The following is a 21,606-nucleotide window of genomic DNA, read 5'->3' on the forward strand; positions in this document are numbered from 1 at the left end:
AGTTCCGCCTCTAACCCTGCACCCCTTTCCCAGCACCATCACCCATTTTGGCGCTCCTACCCCCTATAATCTAAATAAGAACAATGTGCACATTTAGTGCCAGCCCAAAACAGTGTACAGTATGTTCTTGCTGGGAAGGGGCATGGTAACACAATAATACCCGAAGATGAAATGACACAACACAGTACTGCAACTTTATTCACATTATATCATGCAGTGGTGTCTCTTATTCTCATGACATCATATCATAGTACCACATTACTCCTAACAGTAATGCCCCTTATTCACATTACACCCCACCACATTCATCTTTATTTACATTAGACCACAGGTTCTCAAACTCAGTCCTCAGGACCCCACACAGTGCAGGTTTTGCAGGTCTCACAGAATCACAAGTGAAAAAATTAGCTCCACCTACTGTATGGACCTTCTAAAATGTGTCAGTTAGTAATGAATACATCTGTGCACTTGCTGGTTTACCTGCAAAACATGCACTGTGTGGGGTCCTGAGGACCAAGTTTGAGAACCACTGCATTAGACCATGCAGTAGTGCCCTTTCCTTATGTTACACCAGAAAATATTGTAGTACACCTTATACAGTACACATACAGTACAGTAATGCCACACATTAGTAATGCATTTCATATTTAAATTTTCTGATTTAATTTCATAGAGCCGCAGTCACTCACAGAATATAGGCATGTACTGTAGCATCTCATTTTATTCTGCAGAAGCTGATTATTCCCGTTTCGCTAGTTTGCCGCCTCTGTACAGTATATCACAATAGAAAAAAGTTATAGTGTCAGTGAAAAAAGCACCTCATGACAGATACTGTACACAAGCTCATGTCTAAATACTGTATACTGTAAGCAGTGACATTAAGGGGTACAGTACTGTATATGCAATTGCAGTCGAATTCCGGCAGGAATACGGAAAAAATGGACACGGGATCCCCCATCTTTTTAGAACCAGCACCGGGCTCTGCGCCTGGTCCTGGTGCAAAAAATAAGGGGGACAAAAAAAGCGTAGGGGTTCCCCATATTTTTTGAATCAGCACTGGGCTCCACTAGCTGGACAGATAATGCACAGCCGGGGGAGACTTTTATACCGGTCCCTGCGGCCATGGAATTAAATACCCAACTACAGTAGTCACACCTGGCCGGAGTACCCTGGAGGAGTGGGGGCCCCTTAAATCAAGGGGACCCCCCTCCAGCCACTCGATTATCTCTATCACCCCTGTGTATTGTAGCTAGGGGATTGTGACGCTCCTTCAGCATTGCCCCGTACCCTGCACAAAGCGGTCGTTTTGACAGTGTGCTATGCGATTGAGTCCGGTGTACCGTAATACTGTATGCAATCCTACAGTAGCTTATCCCTCCCCTGTGTATTTTGGCTAGGGGATTGTGACGCTCCTTCAGCATTGCCCCATAACTTGCACAAGGGTTCAGGGGCGGCGGCCATTTTGCCAGTGTGCTACAGTATGTCATCGAGTCCGGTGTACTGTACCATAATATGCATACTGTGTATTTTAGCTAGGGGATTGTGACGCTCCTTCAGCATTGCCCCATAGTCTGTACAATCTGGACTACTGTATTACTTGCTCCGTAGCCTAGGGCCTCTGTGGTCGTCCATGCCGCTGACTTCGTCCAGTCCGCTGCGGTCCTCCAGGCCTCCTCTGCGGTCCTCCAGGCCTCGGTCGTCCAGGCCGCTGACTTGAACCGCTTGGTGGTGTGGTGCAATGACTCAATCGCATAGCACACTGTCAAAACGACCACTACCCATGAACCCCCACCTCCTGAACCCCCACCTCGTGGCAGGCAGCAGTTGGGTATGGAATGAGAAATGGCATAAGCTGTGCAGGCTACGGGGCGATGCTGAAGGAGCGTCACAATCCCCTAGCTCAATTACATTGGGATAAGCGAGGTCTATGCACATTACGGTATACCGAGCTGGATCGCTTAGCAACCTGACAACATGGCCGCCGACCGTGAACTCCCAGCACGTGGCAGCGCTCAAATATGGAGTGAGATACAGTATGGCATACATTTCACACTCCAGGGGGCAATGCTGAAGGAGCGTCACAATCCCCTAGCTCAATTACTGTACATTGGGATAAGCGAGGTCTATGCACATTACGGTATACCGAGCTGGATCGCTTAGCAACCTGACAAAATGGCCGCCGACCGTGAACTCCCAGCACGTGGCAGCGCTCGGATATGGAGTGAGATACAATATGGCATACTGTACTGTACATTTCACAGTTCAGGGGGCAATGCTGAAGGAGCGTCACAATCCCCTAGCTCAATACAGTATCTCACGCTTACAGTATCTTACAGTATACGCTTACAGTATCTCTGTGTATTTTGGCTAGGGGATTGTGACGCTCCTTCAGCATCGCCCCGTAGCCTGCACAGCTTATGCCATTTCTCATTCCATACCCAACTGCTGCCTGCCACGAGGTGGGGGTGAATAAAAAAAATAATAAAGTGTCTGAAAAAAACTACAGTAACATGCATTAGTACTTAAGGAATCGAACCCTGGACTCTGAGTATAGGAAGCGAAACACTTCACCACTTCGCCGCAGACAAATGTATAAATCCGTTGGTTTTGATTATGCTGTAATGGCTACGGGATTAAGACGATAACATACTGTAGAAAATTCCTAATCTTGAGAGGCAATAGTGAACTTGTAACACACATCCATTTGCGACAGTGTACACTACTGGTTTTACAGTAGTGTTTTGTCTGCGGGACTCGGACGCTCACATACAGTATTCATAAAGTATTGTAGATGGATCATATACTGTATGCTGTACTACTGTATTTGCGTCGGTGTCGTACTGTATATACTGTACAGTACTGTATTAAATAATGCAGCGTAATGAGTACAGTATTTGCTGTATGCAGCGTAATGAGACGCCTTAGTAAAGTAGTCCTTATTATGTATGTCAGTATTGTATTTTACGGGAGACCACACGCATGCGCAGTGGTGATTGTAAAAAGCGACATCTGGTGGCTGATCGCAGGTATTACACGTAAAGGTAACGCCAAACGTCAAATGTCTGTCTCCGTGCGATTAGATAGCCTCTCTGTGGCTAGGCGCGCCTCGCTACGCCACAGTACGCTGCGTATGGTCGAACGGGCCAACCGCCGCGGCCACTCAAGATAAAGGTGGCTACATCTGTATTACCCCTAACAAAGATACTGTAGCTTTCCAGGTATAATATATGCTGATTTCAAGTGATTTTTGGGTAATAGTTGAGCTAGTACACTAATCAAAAAATGCTGATATCTATTTGAAATACAGTACAAAAAGTAATAATATCTATAGCACATGATTAATTATGCTGGAGAAGAAGAGGATTCAATTCTGTGGTGTAATGAGCATAGCAGGATGTACCTAAATATATCATCTTGCGGCGTTTTTTCTAACGCAAAAGCACAAGAGTTTTGTTAAAGGTTTAATAGTAAGCAGGGCCTCAACTAGCAGTGGTGCTGTCATATAGAGCACATCGCTCTGGGGGCAGCGCCATATCTGCCACACGGCCTATGAATCTGGCATGCAGTGTACCTCGAATGACACCCTGCCCCCAATATTGCTCCTGCAGCACCTCTAAATTCTTCAGACATGTACCCTACAGCCAGTACAGCATCCTGAGGACGTTCCCAGCAGTACTGTACTTCCTAGCGGTGCTGGCCGGCCACCTCGGTGTGACATCATGATGTCATTCAGTCAGGTGCCACCAGGCTTGGACTGGCCCACAGGGGTACAGGGGAAACCAGCGGTGGGCCCCACTGCCTGGGGGCCCACCTCCTGCTCTAAGGATCCAGACTGTGCACTTGAATTATACATTATATATATGCCACCCTATTACGGAACTGATAGTATGTTTTGTGTTACCCAGCTTTATTCTAGGGTTGAGCATTTGAGGTGAAGGGTGAGCTGCATTCCATGTCTGCAGCAGCAAGCAGCTAGAAAACAGTTTCAGAATTTGTATATGCATGTCATAGTTGATGTTCTCCAGTAATTGATCTCACCTGAACAACCAACAAACAAAAAACTAATTAAACCTGAGACATTTTTAAAAATGCTTCAAAAACAATGTCTGTTGTGTAAAACTACTGTTTACATCACTGTACCCACTGTGTGACAGTATTCTCATCCCTACCTGCTTGGTTGCTATTGATGATCGGTTATTACGGGTTCACTATGGTATGCCGGCGGTCGGGCTCCCGGCGACCAGCATACCGGCGCCGGGAGCCCGACCGCCGGCTTACCGACAGTGTGGCGAGCGCAAATGAGCCCCTTGTGGGCTCGCTGCGCTCGCCACGCTTTGGGCACGGTGGCGCGCTATGCTATTTTATTCTCCCTCCAGGGGGGTTGTGGACCCCCACGAGGGAGAATAAGTGTCGGTATGCCGGCTGTCGCGATATCGGCGCCGGTATACTGTGCGCCGGGATCCCGTCAGTCGGCATACTGAAGACCACCCGTTATTACATGTGACAGGACATTAGCTCCCTCATACTATTAGTGACACTAAAGAAGAAATAACTGTGTAGTGAACACAGATGTCTTCTGAGTTGTAAGAATCTAACAGATGGTATATATAATATAATAGTTTCGTAATTCAGCTACACATCTTTTACTGTATACATATACCGTGCATACAGTGCACAGTATTTAATTGGCTGTAGCATACATTAATATGAACTTATTGCCAGTAACCACTTGACATCAAAAAATTCTAAATATTACAATAATGGCCCCCAGTGGTTCAGTATCCAACTTGCCACACGTTCCAGCGGGGGATACTTATCACCGGAGCAATTCAGCTCTGTTCCGGTGCAGTGACAGCTGTTCTGAAATGCAGCTGTCCCTGTGATCAGCGACAATACTACTTCAGTATCAGCATTAATTACCACCCGTTGATGCTGGCTTCTGCACATGTGTGACATGAGGTCATGCATGCTCAAAACCATTGGCCACACAGTGAAGAATCGGTGGACTGAATCTAGGGGATCCCTCTTTGCAATTCTGGAACTACCTCCCATAGGAAGGAGCATGGATCTGCAAACCAGCACCATCTGAACACTTTAAGTTTTCTGAGTTTGCTGCATATTAGGTGGCCCAATTAAACCCCTAATAATGAATGGGTCATTAGGCCACAAAGTAACAGAAAATGGCAAATAGGAAAACATTATTTTGCGTTTCCTTTGCTCATAACTGCAATGTACATTATAATTTCTCTTTTTGCTAAAAATGTGGATAATATCTTGTCTTCATGCCACAGAAGAGCTCATTTTACTTGATGTGCATTGCAAAATGCTTTGGCTTTTCATCTGTACCTGCTGAATAGTGCATCTGGCACACAATGATGAGCATGTCTACTCTATGGGGGTCATTCCCAGTTGTTCGCTCGTTAGCAGTTTTTAGCAGCCGTGCAAACGCTATGCCGCCGCCCACTGGGAGTGTATTTTAGCTTAGCAGAAGTGCGAACGGTTCTATCGCAGAGCGGCTACAAACATTTTTTGTGTAGTTTCAGAGTAGCTCTATACCTACTCAGCGCTTGCGATCACGTCAGACTATTCAGTTCCGGATTTGACGTCACACACCCGCCCAGCGTTCGCCCTGCCACGCCTGCGTTTTTCCTGGCACGCCTGCGTTTTTCTGCACACTCCCTGAAAACGGTCAGTTGCCACCCAGAAACGCCCACTTCATGTCAATCACTCTGCGGCAAGCAGTGCGACTGAAATGCATCGCTAGACCCTGTGCAAAACAACATCGTTCGTTGTGCCCGTACGTCACGCGTGCGCATTGCGCCGCATACGCATGCACAGAACTGCCATTTTTTTAGCCTGATTGCTGCGCTGCGAACAAATGCAGCTAACGATCAACTCGGAATGACCCCCCATGTGCAAACTAGGTTAGCAGAGAAATCAGGTAGATTCAGTGAAGATAAATGGTGAAGGACAGTCATGGCTGCCAGCCGCTGACTATCTTAAGATTTCTATAGTGACTGGATCAACTTTCATCCCCTCACCTTTAACTGCGTCTCCTCATACTAGCTGCACCACACCACCAGTTTCTGCCCTAATGTATTATGTGTTCTACACACCTCGTTTTTAAGCCATATGGAACAAGATGCTTGGTGTGACTTTGGAGCTACACCACTGGCCGTAATGTGTATTTTTAGCAACATTTATTCACAACATAGCCAGATACAAATCAATCACAGTGTACTAGGGACACTATATTAGTACTTTTGTTGCGAAATAATTGGTATAAAATGTGTACAGAGTTGCAGAGTAAGCCTAACTATATCGTGGCCTTTTTTAACACAGGTAAGGGACTTAGGGGAACATGTACTAAGCTGTGATAAAAGTGGAGAAGTGAGCCAGTGGAGAATGTTGCCCATGGAAACCAATCAGCATTGACTTAACATTTACAATTTGTATACTATAAATGAATACAGAGCAGCTGATTGGCTGCCATGGACCACTTCTCTACTTGCTCACTTCTCCACTTATGGAGCGATAATCTAAGCAATCTGACTAGATTGCTTAGATTTTAAGCATGGTCGCTCCGTGTGTACCCCCCACAGTGTACCCCCCACTGCTGCTAGATTGGCCTGCCATGCAGGCCAATCTAGCAGGTCGCTCATTTCACCCGCTGGGTGAAATGAGCGCCCCTTTCCCATCTCCCCCCGCATGCTCAGCACACATCGCGCTGTGCTGAGCGGCGGGAGAGATGTGTGCTGAGCGGTTCGCTCAGCACACATCTTTCCCACATCGGCCCATGAATACGGGCCTTTAGTCAAACACAGAATTACAATGCAATCCTCAATAGTCAGTGTACCTTTGCAATGTACTTCTGCCACATTAATAATGTGACTAAGAGGATTATTTAAAGAAAAAGACACTTGGTTCGGATAATTTGCCAAATCTGGGGGCTAATTGGCAGACACATCTGAATCCCTATTAGGACAGGGCCGTTTTTACCTCGTCTCTTGTCATTGTATGCTATTTGTTTCATCATCTCATTGTACAGTGCTGGGTAATATGTGACCACTTTTTAAATAAAAGATAATTACTAAGAAATGATGGCAAGTCTGTATGGATAAGGCAAGTATCAGGTGATCAAGCTCCCAGAGCGAAACGTACGTCACTTCCGGTCCCGGTGTCCGAACTTCCGGTCGCTCGGACCGCGGACATCGGCTCCACAGCTCCAAGTTCAGCACACCCTCTCCCTGGCTGGAAACCTCTACCCACAACTGCGGGACACTTCAGGCCTCACACTGCCCACCAATGCATGCTGGCATTAAGGTTTGAGCCGCACACCTAGTGAGGCATTTTTTTTCAATTTCCACCAGGGGGGACTCCTATCTAGGCACAGCCTAACTATTCCTCCACCGTGTCCAAACAATTCAGGGGCACAGTGGGAGGTAGCACTCATCCTTTATGTAGATCAATTAACAGCATTAGCTGTGAATATCTGAGGTGCCTAGTTCAAGGGTGTCTGTTCTCCCCTTTCTTTCCATTTTTTCCATTTTTCTTTATATTATGATACTCAGTGCAACAAACACTATTTGATTATTTGGAAAAATGGCCTCCCCCTATGCAATCTGAATGTCTAGTATTAATATGTTATGATATCTAGCCATAGGAACATTCAGCATATGTATAACATTGTTGGTTTTTTTTTTTTGTTTATTGCACATATCCAGTTCAGGGGATCAATCCCTGTTGGATTATCATATTTATATGATTGGTCTTTTTTTCTTATTCAGCATCACAACCATTAGAACATGATGGTGATAGTGATTTGCATATCCAACAAACATGGCCTTCCCCTATGGAATATAAATCTCTAGGAGTTATTTTTGTCTGATACCCAGTCACAGGAACATTCAGTATATGCTTTAAGAATATATATATATATATATATTTTTTGTTCTTTGCATAAATGTGATATAACAATAGGAGTTTCATATGGGGGCAACAAACACCCATTAGAATACGGTGTGGTTTTTCATTGCACAGAATCATTTATATTTCATTCAGGGGATTATCCCTTTCAGACTATCTTATCCATAAAATTTGCCTGGAGTAACCGCACACTGGAATTGATTGCACATGCTGGAGATTTACGCACCTACGGTCAAACTGCACTGAGTATGCCCAACCTCGTCTGATCTTGGAAGCCATACACTGCAGGGCCTGGTCAGTACCCGGTTGGGAGACCACCAGGGAATACTAGGTACCGTAGGTATTTTACTCTCACATCATTTGAGTCTTTCCAGTTCTCTGTGCGGTCCCAGGCATTGAATTTTCACCAATATTTAATTCTGATATTCTGACATGGGATAGCTGAACCCAATGGAGCAGGTTTACTCCCACAAAGATTTTTTAAATTTAAAATTAAAGTAATTTTTGGATTATTAAGGGAGTAAACATATTTTCGCCTTTCTAATTTTTATCGCTCAAAATTTGTAGCAATTATCTATATTTGCCTTCTCCCTTTTATCAAGTATATCTCAATAAAAGTTAAGTATTAATATACTCATATTTTCATAATTCATCACTTTCTTATATTTTTTCTAAGTGTGCCCTGGTAAAGGCATATAGCTGCTTTTGTCTTTTGCTCTTTCTTAAGACCACATTTTCCATAAAGTATCACAATAAACCATTTAGTACAGAATCCCCTAGAGACAGCATTGCATGAGAAGGAAAACAGACTAGATTGACATTTTTCCTTTCTGTGCTAATTGACGTTTTCTCTGTTGCAAGAAAAATGTAACTTGATTACATACAATATTTTTGAGCAATTTATTACGTTACAGAATGTCTGATTTTTATTGATTTCAGAAAAAAATAAAATAGCTTTTCTCTAAAAGTTGCTTTGTATCTATTATAATTATTAGCTTGTAAACTCTATGTTTATGATTGTTTATGTACATGTCCTTGTTTGTTTGGTGTAACTTGCATGTTTTCCCCAGTGTCCAGCATTACAGAGCATATAAATTATAATAATTATTATAAATACTATAAATCAGTAATGTGCTCATCACAGTGGTATTTTGCAGAAATACTATGATGTGCATTAATTCAGACTTTCCCAAACTCCGCTATTACAGTCCAGGTTTTAGGAATATCCATGCTTGAGTCCAGACGGTTAAATCAAATTGACTGAGGTACTAATTAAGTCACCAGTGCTCAAGCATAGCCAGTAAGTAGACATCCAATTTGTTGACACCAGATGGTAGACAGTCAATAGGTCAACAGGGTCAAAAGGTCAACAGGGTCAAAATGTCAACACTTAAATGGCCATCTTAGACATAGGTTAACGGTGAAAATATCAACAAACTTAAAACGTCGACATGCAAATGGTCGACATAGAAAATGTTGCTGCATGGTTTTTCATGCTTTTTCATGATTTTTAGGGTTACGATTAGGGTTAGGCACAGGGCGGAGGGTTATGGTTAGACTGTGGAAGAGGACTGTTAGGATTAGGCACTAGGGGGAGGGTTAGGTTTAGGGTTAAAATTAATAAAAAAAACATACATGTGTCAACCTTTTCTGTGTTGACCATGTATAAACAGTTTGAATCTATCATTATAAGTCCATGTTGACCATTTAACTGTCAACCCTTTGACCATGTTGACATGTTGACCCTGTTGACCTACTGACTGTTGACCATGTGGTGTTGGACCTCTGCAGTAACTGAACATATACTGTAATTGTATTTGTTTATTTTATTTTAATGTCTCCATAAAACTTTATTATCGCAATTATCCCCTCCATGCCCCTAACTGAATTCACCCCATAGATTAGAAAACTTGTCTTCAGCATTTTGTAAAAGGACAAATTGTTTATACTCAAGTCAAATTTTTAGAAGAAATAATAACTATGAATTAATCAACATCATTTAATTCATTTTTAAAGGTTATCTCTATGGCATGTTCGGTATGGATTAATTTGTGCTATTTATTGAAGTCCGGATGGATAAAACAAATAGAATTAGAATTATATGAGCAAATGCTATTTCTAAGACCTTCTAGCAGAAGGAAATAGCTTTATAACAAAATTACATAACAGCTGTTATTGCCGGGGATCAGCACAGTAATATATTTTCTTTCTCTTTCCGTCTGTCTTTTCCAAAGAGAGTTATTTAACAGTAGTCAATTCAATGGCACAAGCTATATAAAGCAGATAGGTGAAATAAATTAGTGGATTGTCACCTATATAATATACAAATACATTTATCAATACAGAACACAGAGAGACAATAACAAATCAGATGTGCTGTCTTGCTCTTTGAAAAGTACAGTACCTATTCCTTCATATGTCATCTGTAGAATTCCATACTGTGCTTTTCTGGTGGAACTGCTTTTGTAAATATCACAGCAAGTGTAGAATAGATCTTAATATACAGCATTCGTAAATGGCAGACTCTGTAATGTTACTGTAGAGACAGAATAGCTCAACTATTTTTATGTACATGATAGTAAGAGAATGCTGAACAATAACATCTGAAGTTTTATGTTTTGAGTCCAATGAAAGAGAACTGGTCTGGACTTTAAAGGAAACTCACTCATTGCAATGTTTTAGACTGCTGTCTCATCACACTCAATTCTGTCTCATCACACTCAACCTATAATGGAGAATAAATTGTTGGGTGGGGGTCAGTGCTGTTTGTGGCTGTAAATGTTGTATCACATGGCAGGAGTTTGTATTTTTATGTTAAACCATTTTATTATTGGATTTCATAACAAAGCCACAATCAGTTCTCAACCATTCATTTACAGTATGTTAGGGACACTCAGTAAGTAGCAATTCTAACGTCACAACTAGGGATGCTATAAGAACTGTATTAAAAACATTTTAGGAATGACTTATAAAGTGTATTATAGTTCCAAATGAAAGGTTTCTGCTAAGACTAGGCATAAACATATAGCATATATTAACAGAGTACTCTTACATACTATATTTTAACCTGTTGCACTCCTGATTACATCACTATGTTTACTGCTTGTTTTGTACTAGTTGGACTTATTAAATACAGGTTGAGTATCCCATATCCAAATATTCCGAAATACGGACTTTTTTGAGTGAGAGTGAGATAGTGAAACCTTTGTTTTTTGATGGCTCAATGTACACAAACTTTGTTTAATACACAAAGCTATTAAAAATATTGTATTAAATGACCTTCAGGCTGTGTGTATAAGGTGTATATGAAACATAAATGAATTGTGTAAATGTAGATACACTTTGTTCAATGCACAAAGTTACAAAAAATATTGGCTAAAATGACCTTCCGGCTGTGTGTATAAGGTGTGTATGTAACATAAGTGCATTCTGTGCTTAGACTTGGGTCCCATCACCATGATATCTCATGGTATGCAATTATTCCAAAATACGGAAAAATCCAATATCCAAAATACCTCTGGTCCCAAGCATTTTGGATAAGGGTTACTCAACCTGTAATAATAATAATAATAATAATAATAATAATAGTATGTGACATTGGAGGAATAACCCTTATTAAGCCAGTGTAATAATCAAAATATAAGATCCTTAACCTGACTCACATAATAATAATAATAATAATAATAATAATAATAAAGACATATCTTTAAAGTACATTGAAATGGCTGCGAATAATTACACCTGGAATTCATTTTCCACTGGTAGCATGCACGTATAAGTGCATATATTCACGCCAGTGATCCATAGACGTAACATTATGAGATGGCGGGTGCAAATAGTCGCAGCCCGGCACAGTAAGTTGTACACACACACAGCGCAGGTTGAATGAGCCTGGCAACATCTGTATATGAAAGTTGCTCACAATTTGTAGTCACAGAAATGAAATGTCCTGTTGACATTGCTGAATGACTTCCTGATGACTGTCAGCATGGTATCTGAAGAACCAGATGCAAAGGGTTGAAGGATGAATTTATATTTGTGTGTGTGTGTGTGTGTGTGTGTGTGTGTGTGTGTGTGTGTATGTATATGATTGTATTCCGCTATATGTATAAAAAAAATGCCACTATTATAAGAAACAGGATAAGCTCTATTAGAGTGATTTTTTTTGGGTTGAAGAAATAATAGCGTAATTAGCTATTTTAATCGATTAATTTATCTTGTACTTGCAAAAGAGATAATTATAGAGCAGTACTCACAGCACATTTTCAGAGCAACACCTGTAACACTAAAAAAAAGACCTAATTACATTAAGATAACATTGTGTGTCACTCGGGGGCCCATTGTCTGAATAATGATGTACTGTACTGTACATATTGAGAATATTTGACTACAGTAATGTCTTCAGTATTTCCAAACCAATGGCATTCCTTGCATTTTAATACTTTAGTTACTTTGCTGTTTATGTATTCCACAATACTGTTCAAACACATTAACATTCTATCCCTGCAGTAAAACTGCTTGTGTATGCTGCAGGAGCAAGGACCTTCACTCCACTTCACAAATGGCAATATTTTTCATTATGCCCTTACATTACAAACTGCAGAAGAAGAAGCCACCCAGGCACCTTGTAAAACAACCAACAGAAGGAGAAAGAATTGACTGCATAGGAGAGGAATGGGTTAAACATCCTGTGAGGGGTGGACCTAGCTGTGAGGTAGTACAGCCTTAGGAAAACGGGGAGGGTTAGGGTATATAGACACTGTAGTGGCCATTTTGAGCCTCTTGGCTGTTCAAATTTCCTTGGGGTAAGTACTGCATAGCAGTTTGTTCCCCCCTGTTTTTGAATTTTAGTGCACTGTTGAGCCATGACCTCCAGCCGCCCACGCCGATCTGCGGGCGCCCCAGCTCGTTACCAGGCCAGCGAGGCTGAACCCGGGGCCGGGACGTCCGGCGCGGGGGAGGCCGTGTCTGTGCTGGAGGCTGCTGCTGAGCCTTTGGGTGCAGGGCGCCGGACGCGCTCATCCGGCGACCCTGCGGTCGCGAGTGGGGCTGCTGGCGGCCGCGGTGTGCGGCGCGTGGCGGCCCCGAGGTCAGGCATGCTGGATAGACAAGCGCCCGGCGGGGGGGACCAGCGGTCCTCACCTCCGGGGGCAGTTGGGAGCGCCGGGACGGTGGTAGCCCACGGGCGCGCGCTGGCGCGCCTCGCGGGACGCCGCACGGCACCCGTCGAACTTTCTCCCAACCAGTTCCCCCTGCCAGGGCCGCTCTCAAGGCCCACACGGCGGGGGAGAACTGTGCGAGCAACAGAGGTGACGGCGATCCGGCCTGGGCCCGTTGGGGCGCCCAGCGCGGGATCGGCGGGTGGAAGTGCAGAACAGCAGGATGCATTGTCAGTGGGGGACGCCAGGGCGGGAGGCGGTAGGGCGCGCGCCCGACGGGCGCGCGCACCAACGCGCGGCTCCGGCGGCGTCGCTCGCGCCCGGGTGCGCGCAGCGACGCTGCATCGTTCAGTGTCCCCTCAGCCCTCCTCGCTGCGGGTTAATACCGGCGGGGCGGGGAGGGCTCAGGGCCCTGGTGGTGATCAACCAGGTTTGATGGGCTTGTCCGCCAACAGTGCGGAAGGGTTACACAGCACTGCACCGCGGCCTTCGCATGCAGCACGTAGCAGGGCCTCCCGGGCGGGACGGGGCGGCTCATCCGTCACTTCCGGGGTCCCTAGTCGGGCGGACACGGCAGGTAGGGGGGGGTTTAGGTCCGGGGTGGGTTACCCGGTCAATATGGACCTTTCCCCTCAGGGCCGACCTATTTGTGGTCCTGATGGGTCTTGGCTTCCCGTGCCCATCAGCGGGTCCACACGGCGCGTTCCGCCTGCTCGGCAACCAGCAGGGAACGCTCCGTCGCCAAGGGGTGCAGATGTGAATCAGGACGCGTTCACTACGGCCCTCGCCACGGTGGTGGCTGCTTTGGGTCCGCTCTCAGCGGCCCCAGAACGCGAGGTCGGGTCAAGAGAGTTTCCTAGCGGATCGGGCTTGGGCGCGGGCTCTGCCGCGCAGAGGGTGGCGCGTGCGTGCCGTGAGCTTGGTGCGGCCGTGGCTCAGCTGCAGCGGCAGCCACGGCGGGGTGAGACGGTGCGTTCATCCAGCACGCCATCTCCTGGTAGGGCTAGGCCCTCGCCACGGGGTGTCTTTGGGTCCTCTTCCCTCTTTTTGCCCGCAGTTGATCAGAATGATACGGAAGAAACGGAATCGGAGGTTGAGGACGTTTCATACATCGCCCCGGATGAATCTGGATCCGATCATTCTACGGCTTCAGGTGAGGCGGAGCAGTCTGTGTCGGTCGCGAGTACTCCCTCGAGTTCTCGCAGCTCGTCCCCTTCGTCCTCTTCTTCCTCTTCTTCCTCCTCCTCCCTTTCCTCGGCGGTGTCCGACATAAGTAGCACGGCTAAGGCAAGGAAACGGGCGATTAAGTACGCCAAAAAGGCGGCCGGGAGGCAGGAAAGGCACAAGAGGCGAAGGCGGATTAGCAAAGAATCTCGCAAGGCTAGGAAGCGACGCGACTTGCCAGGTGTGGTTCGCTGCGAGTATACAGCGGTCATGCGAGGGCTCAGGGATAGCTGCAGCAAAAGCATTCGTAAAGGGGACTTCGTAGATATCTTCGTCTTGACGAAGAGCGCGAAGAAGGAGTTCAAGGCAGCTACCGCTAAGAAGGGCATAGGGGCCGAGGCATTTCGCACGTTCGATAACTGGCTGGCAGGGTTCTGGGTTTTCGCGGCTTGTTACCTTGAGGACAGGCCAGACGAGCACATGAACATCATCCGGTACCTGCACCTCGTGCATGATATGCAGCGCACGTCGGCGGGTGACGAATGGCTTAGGTATGACGAGGAGTTCAGAGAAAAACAGGATGGGTTGTACGTTATGGACTTCGGGTTCAAAGACGTGGAGGTCTGGCTTAGGGTCACCAGGGCCTCACAACAGGCCACGGAGCCCCGGAGCGCTGGGGCGGACGGACACCGGGTCGGTCCGTCCGCCCAAGCGCTCGGCGGGGTCGGAGGGTCGGCCAAGCCAGTTAGGTCGGCCGTCCGGACTGGTAAACAGGCAGGAACTAAGGGGTTATGCTTCGCGTTTAACAACGCGGCATGTACCTACGGCAAGCAGTGTCGGTTCCGCCACGCTTGCATGCATTGCGGGGGTTCCCACCCGGCCTCCTCCTGTTTCAAGAATACTCGGCAGGGTCCCCGCGCTAAACAACCCTACGCTAGAGGAGCACCCGGCGGGAGTGCTCCGCAGGGCACCAACGCCAGTTAGGCTAGAAGCTATGCGAAAATGGCTGAATTGGTATCCGAATAAGGAGGATGCCAGGTTTTTGTTCGAAGGTTTTAGTTTTCGTTTCCGCTTGCCTGTTGCAAGCGAGGTTACAGTTAGGGCGCAGAGGAACCTTCAGTCGGCTAGGTCCTTGCCTTTAGAGTTGCGGGAAAAAGTCGATAAGGAGGTCAAGCTGGGCAGGATGGGGGGGCCTTTTGCTGCACCCCCCGTGGCTGACCTCGTCATCTCCCCGGTGGGGGTGGTGCCCAAGAAGACACCTGGGGCCTTCCGTCTGATACAGCACCTTTCCTACCCACCGGGGGCCTCGGTAAACGACGCTATACCTCAGGGCCATTGCTCGGTGGTATATCAATCGTTTGACGAGGCGCTCAATTTGGTCCGCAGCTACGGAAATGGGGCCCTCATGGCAAAGATTGACGTCGAATCCGCTTTCAGGTTGCTACCCCTCCATCCGGACTCATTTCGTTTTATGGGTTTCCGGATTGGATCGGAATATTTCATCGACAAATGTTTGCCGATGGGATGTTCCGTTTCATGCTCGTATTTTGAACGCTTTAGCACCTTCCTACATTGGTGCGTGGAGTCTTCGTCGGGTGGGCACGGAGTTGCCCATTACCTCGATGATTTCCTTTGTACGGGTCCGGCAGGTTCGCCGCGGTGCGGCAACCTGCTTTTCAGTATACGAGCTTTGTTTTGTCACTTCGGCGTGCCAGTTGCCGAAGACAAAACGGAGGGGCCGATCTCTTGCCTGTCATTTCTGGGTATCGAGATCGACACAGTGGCGGGCGAGTGTCGCCTGCCTTTGGACAAAGTGGCTAAGCTTCGCGAGGTCATTGGACAGTTCCTGGGCTCGCGTAAGGTTAAGCTGCGACAGGCGCAATCCTTGCTGGGCATGTTTAACTTTGCTTGCCGGGTCATCCCGATGGGCAGGGTTTTCTGCCGGAAGCTGGAAAGAGCAACCGCGGGATGTGCCAGGCCGCACCACTTTGTAAGGTTGCCAGCCGAGATAAAAAGAGATCTGGCAGTGTGGGCCTCGTTCCTGGAAGATTTTAACGGGGTTCGAATATGGCAAACACCAACGACAGATAGCGCCAGATTGCAGCTTTTCACCGACGCGGCGGGAGCATCCGGTTTTGGGTGCTATCTTGAGGGATCTTGGTGCGCGGCAGCGTGGCCAGCGGAATGGCATCAGGCTGGTCTCACTAGGGACCTTCTGCTCCTGGAGCTTTTTCCCATCATGGTTGCGCTGGAAATTTGGGGCGACCGGCTAGCACATCGCAGCATCCTGTTCAGATGCGACAATCTGGGCGTGGTGCACGCGATTAACAACCAGAGGGCTAAGTCGCTGGTTGTGCTGCGGGTCCTAGGGCAGTTGCTGCTTACTTGTCTGCGCAGGAATGTGTGGTTCCGCGCTCAGCACGTGCCGGGTCTGGAGAACGGGGTCGCTGATGCGCTATCGCGAGGACATTGGGATAGGTTTCACTTGTTGGCTCCAGAGGCCGACCAACGGGGTTTTTATTGTCCCGGTTATGTCTGGCAGGTCATCGAGCCGGAATGGAAGGTCTAGCGCTGCGATCGGTCGCGCCATCCACGCTTAAGGCTTACGAACAGGCCTGGAGCGAATGGGAAGAATTTGCTAGAGGACGGAAGCAACGAGGTAAGAGGGGGCATCGGATGATGCTTTCTTTTATTTGGCAGCTTTATGTTTCGGGTAGGTCTAGAGCGGTGGTATCCCGGTACTTGGCTGGCATTGCGTTTTTCTCCAGAATTAAGGGCGTTCCCGACCTGACGAAAAGCGGGATTCTGCTTAAGGCTATGAAAGGATGGGCACGAGTTGCACCTACACCACCTGACAGGAGGCGGCCCATTGATGCAGCTTTGCTGCCTGACATCATTGGGTCGGTAGGGGACATAGCATCGTCTATGTTCGAATCGCTGCTTTTTAGATTGGCTTTTTCTATGGCCTACCACGGTGCCTTTAGGATTTCGGAATTGGTAGCGCCTTCTAAGCAGACGGATTCGCGCATGCTGGTGGGTGACGTAGTGGTGAGTGGGGGGTCCCTGCTGTGCAGATTGCGACGCTCTAAGACGGACCAGGTGGGGAAGGGCCGATGGGTCACCCTGGTTCCGGCACTGGAGGAGAGCATATGCCCAGTACGGTTGGCGGTACAATATGAGGCAGTAAGGCCCGACTGTCGGGGGTCGTGGCTGCTGCACTATGATGGGCTGCCAGTGACAAAGTTCCAATTTCGGTGGATGATGGGTCGCTGTCTGACGAGCTTGGGCCTTTCCCCCTCCCACTTCGGTACACACTCCTTCCGCATTGGGGCTGCTACGGCTGCAGCGGCAGCGGGTTTTTCGGGAGCCCAGATCCAGGCGGTGGGACGATGGAAGTCGTCCTGTTATAAGCGATACATTCGCCCCGTCGCCTGAGATTCTTTGCATAAGCGTAGCTGGCAGCGATAAGTTAGAGTAAGTTAAAGTTTTGCTTGGTTTATGCATATGTTATGTTCCCTATATGTTGTTTCGGTTACCCGTTTGTGATCCTACTCAGGGATTAGCCACTTGCCGCTGCGGGCGTGAGCCGGCAGCGGGGGTCTGGAGTTATTTTGCTATTTTTGCCTGACTTGACGGACTGAATTCTAATCATTAATTCGGCTAATCTGTTGCTATCAAAGTCCCTCAGCAGGTTTTTATGCTTTCACCTCCAGCTGAGTTATTTCATGTTCTACCCTCCTTTTTCATACCCCCCCCCCCTCCCTCCCTCCCCCCCCCCCCCCCTGTTTTTATTTCGTTTTGAATTTTTTTTTTTTACCTTTCCCTTAAAGTCTTAATGCTCGGCTTCAAATTCATTAGAACATCGGGTGATCGGCTAGGCCGTGACTGCTGCGACTTAGGAGCTATAATCAAAAATTTTTTTCTTTTTGGCAGATCCTTCAGGTTAACGCAATTTCTATTTCTGGTATAGATTTTAGTAACACATTTTACCCCTTTTCTTCCATTCAGGTTGTTTCGCTGATGGCTTGTCCGTTTGGGTGGTCGGCCACTCTTATGTCTTTTGGGCAGCTAGGTTCTTGGCCTCTGATACGGCTCAGAGGTTCCCTGGAGGTCAGGGAATCAGATGGCTTGGTTGGCGAGGAATGATGTGGACAGATCTATTGAGTAGATTAGTCAGTCAAGCTAGGAAGCATGGTGTTCCCAGGGTGTTGGTTGTCCACTTAGGTGGCAACGACCTGGGGAGGAGGACTTCCTTGAAGCTAAGGTGGGCCATGATACAGGATCTGGCAAAGGTGGCCGCAGCATGGACCAATTGCGTATTGGTTTTTTCCCTGATGGTGCCAAGGTTGAGTTGGCGCGGTGTGGAGGACGGACGCGTTATAGATGAGGCCAGGATAAAGGTGAATGTCGCGGTGGCGAAGTGGGTCTTGGCCCACGGGGGCAAAGTGGTTCGCCACCCTAGGATTCGGTTCCGAGACAAACACCTTTTTCGGCCTGATGGTGTACATCTATCCGATGAGGGGATGATGTTTTTCCTGGAGGATCTGTTCCTAGTGATGCAGGAGTTAGGGTAGTTTATGGTGGCGGTGCGAGGACTCTGGGAGGGAGTCCTTCGCTTTTGGCGGAAAAGAACGGCAGTTTGTAGTTGTATCGCTTATTTAGGTAGTAAGTTTCAGTTTATTTGGTTTAGGTGCACTCACCTCCATCGACTTAATGGCCGCTCGACCACCCATCCGGGAGGCAGCGGCAGGGCACCCAGGAGCGGTGGGAAGTCACTGTGGGGGTTGTGTTGACACCTATTACCGGTTTTTGATAAGGTGTTGGACGGTTTCGGTCAGTTTACCAATTTAAGTTCACCAATAGTTTTATAGAGCCGTTCTTTTTTCTGCCACCATTTTTGCCGGGAATTCGGCAGCTTAACAAATTTTTCCATTTACAGGTTTGCTATGGTTAGGGTCAAATAAATAGCTAGCAATTTTTCTGCCAAAATCATGTCTCCGTGTCGTTATTTACTGGTTTAGAAGGTAACTAAGGTTTACTTTAATAAAGGGGGTCCACCAAATATCACTAGGATGTTTAGGAGAAAGAATTGACTGCATAGGAGAGGAATGGGTTAAACATCCTGTGAGGGGTGGACCTAGCTGTGAGGTAGTACAGCCTTAGGAAAAGGGGGAGGGTTAGGGTATATAGACACTGTAGTGGCCATTTTGAGCCTCTTGGCTGTTCAAATTTCCTTCCCGCCCTCCCGCCCTATGGGATGTGGTTGTTTTGGTGATGCGGAGTGCATTGGCGTTTTGATTGCTGGCTGGTTTTTCATTCGTTGGCTATTTATAGGCGGAAAAGAACGGCAGTTTGTAGTTGTATCGCTTATTTAGGTAGTAAGTTTCAGTTTATTTGGTTTAGGTGCACTCACCTCCATCGACTTAATGGCCGCTCGACCACCCATCCGGGAGGCAGCGGCAGGGCACCCAGGAGCGGTGGGAAGTCACTGTGGGGGTTGTGTTGACACCTATTACCGGTTTTTGATAAGGTGTTGGACGGTTTCGGTCAGTTTACCAATTTAAGTTCACCAATAGTTTTATAGAGCCGTTCTTTTTTCTGCCACCATTTTTGCCGGGAATTCGGCAGCTTAACAAATTTTTCCATTTACAGGTTTGCTATGGTTAGGGTCAAATAAATAGCTAGCAATTTTTCTGCCAAAATCATGTCTCCGTGTCGTTATTTACTGGTTTAGAAGGTAACTAAGGTTTACTTTAATAAAGGGGGTCCACCAAATATCACTAGGATGTTTATCGCAGAAAACTGGGCAATTCATACATTCATAATAGAGGGCAACTGATATATATGGACTGTGCCGGGGTATAATGGTTGTATATAAGTAACAGTACTTTGTTACAGTATCTTCATTTCTGTTAAAAATGATAAAAATATTGAACATTTTTAAAAAGTGCTAGGCTGATGATGGCAAACTTTATTTTATTCCTTTGAAGTGTACTGTATACTGTACATGTGGAATTGTGAAAATATGTTCATTCATTTACTACTCAGTTTAACCTGATATATTATTTTATTATTGACAGAAATATGATATTCATATGACATAATTATTATACTATATTCTCTTATAAAAAAGAAAAGAAAATTAAGAGTAAAAATAAAACGAATAAAAGAAAAATATCGACAACCAGCAGCTCTTTAATTTCAATATATTGTAACTTTATTCTCAGCACCGACCTTCCAAGTAAGACCAGAGTTCTGTACATTAGCCGTGGTAATTTACTGCAGCTAATTAACACCCCGGGGCTATCTAATTAATCCCGATACCGTCACTTATCGGGATTTTGCTTTGCCTGCCTCAAGCAGGCGAATCTAAATCCACATTAAGCATGCATTTTTTCTTGATCGCGGCTGCGAAAACACACAAGTCCATGACTTTTCATGAATGGATAGCTGAGAAAAAACTGGCACAAAAAAAGGCAAACCCCCCCATTTAACACGCCCCTAAATTTTTCATGACTAATTGGATTCCCCCCTTAAATCTAGTGGTCTGCAAGGTCGACCATACTTAGGTCGACAGTGTCTAGGTCGACCACTATTGGTTGACAGTAAGTAGGTCGACAGGGATTTTAGGTCGACAGGGTCTAGTACGACAGGTCAAAAGGTCAACATGAGTTTTTCAATGTTTTTTGGTGTCGTTTCTCGCTGTACAGTGACCGGGAAACCCCAATTAGTGCACCGTGTCCCCTCGCATGGCTCGCTTTGCCCACCATGCTTCGGGCACGGTGCCTCGCTCTTCTACTGCTGTGCTCGGCACAGGTTTCCGTTCCCAATTGTAGTCTACGTGGATCATAAAGTATGAAAAAGTTCCAAAAAAGAAAAAGAAATTGAAAAACTCATGTCGACCTTTTGACCTGTCGACCTAGAACATGTCGACCTAGAGACCCTGTTGACCTAGAAACCCTGTCGACCAAGTTACTGTGGATCACTAATGGTCGACCTAGATACTGTCGACCTAAGTCTTGTCGACCTAGAGACCGAATACCCATGGAGCCAATACATGTTTAAAAAAGGACATTTTATTTGAATAATTTTGGATATAAGAATATAAGCTCATAATGAATACATTGTCCAAACATTTTTTTTATCATCTATAATGTGTGTGTCTATCTATCTATCTATCTATCTATCTATCTATCTATCTATCTATCTATCTATCTATCTATCTATCTATCTGTCTACCTATCTATTTAATTATCAAAAGGAGGGGATCAGTATGAATTGCCGATAGATGAGATGCGGGCAGTCAGTATACCGACAGTGGCATCCCCTCAATCATAATCACGACAGTCACCCAATC

General features: G+C 46.2%; 1 protein-coding gene and 1 pseudogene across 1 annotated transcript in view; both read left to right on the plus strand.

Annotated features, from left to right (window-relative positions):
- Positions 1-21,606, plus strand: part of NALF1 (NALCN channel auxiliary factor 1) — an 836,506-nt gene that overhangs the window by 369,361 nt on the left and 445,539 nt on the right. The window lies entirely within an intron of this gene.
- On the plus strand, positions 8,151-8,269 carry LOC135052485 (5S ribosomal RNA; annotated as a pseudogene).

The sequence above is a fragment of the Pseudophryne corroboree genome, chromosome 2, assembly GCF_028390025.1.
Source record: "Pseudophryne corroboree isolate aPseCor3 chromosome 2, aPseCor3.hap2, whole genome shotgun sequence".
Lineage (NCBI taxonomy): Eukaryota > Metazoa > Chordata > Amphibia > Anura > Myobatrachidae > Pseudophryne > Pseudophryne corroboree.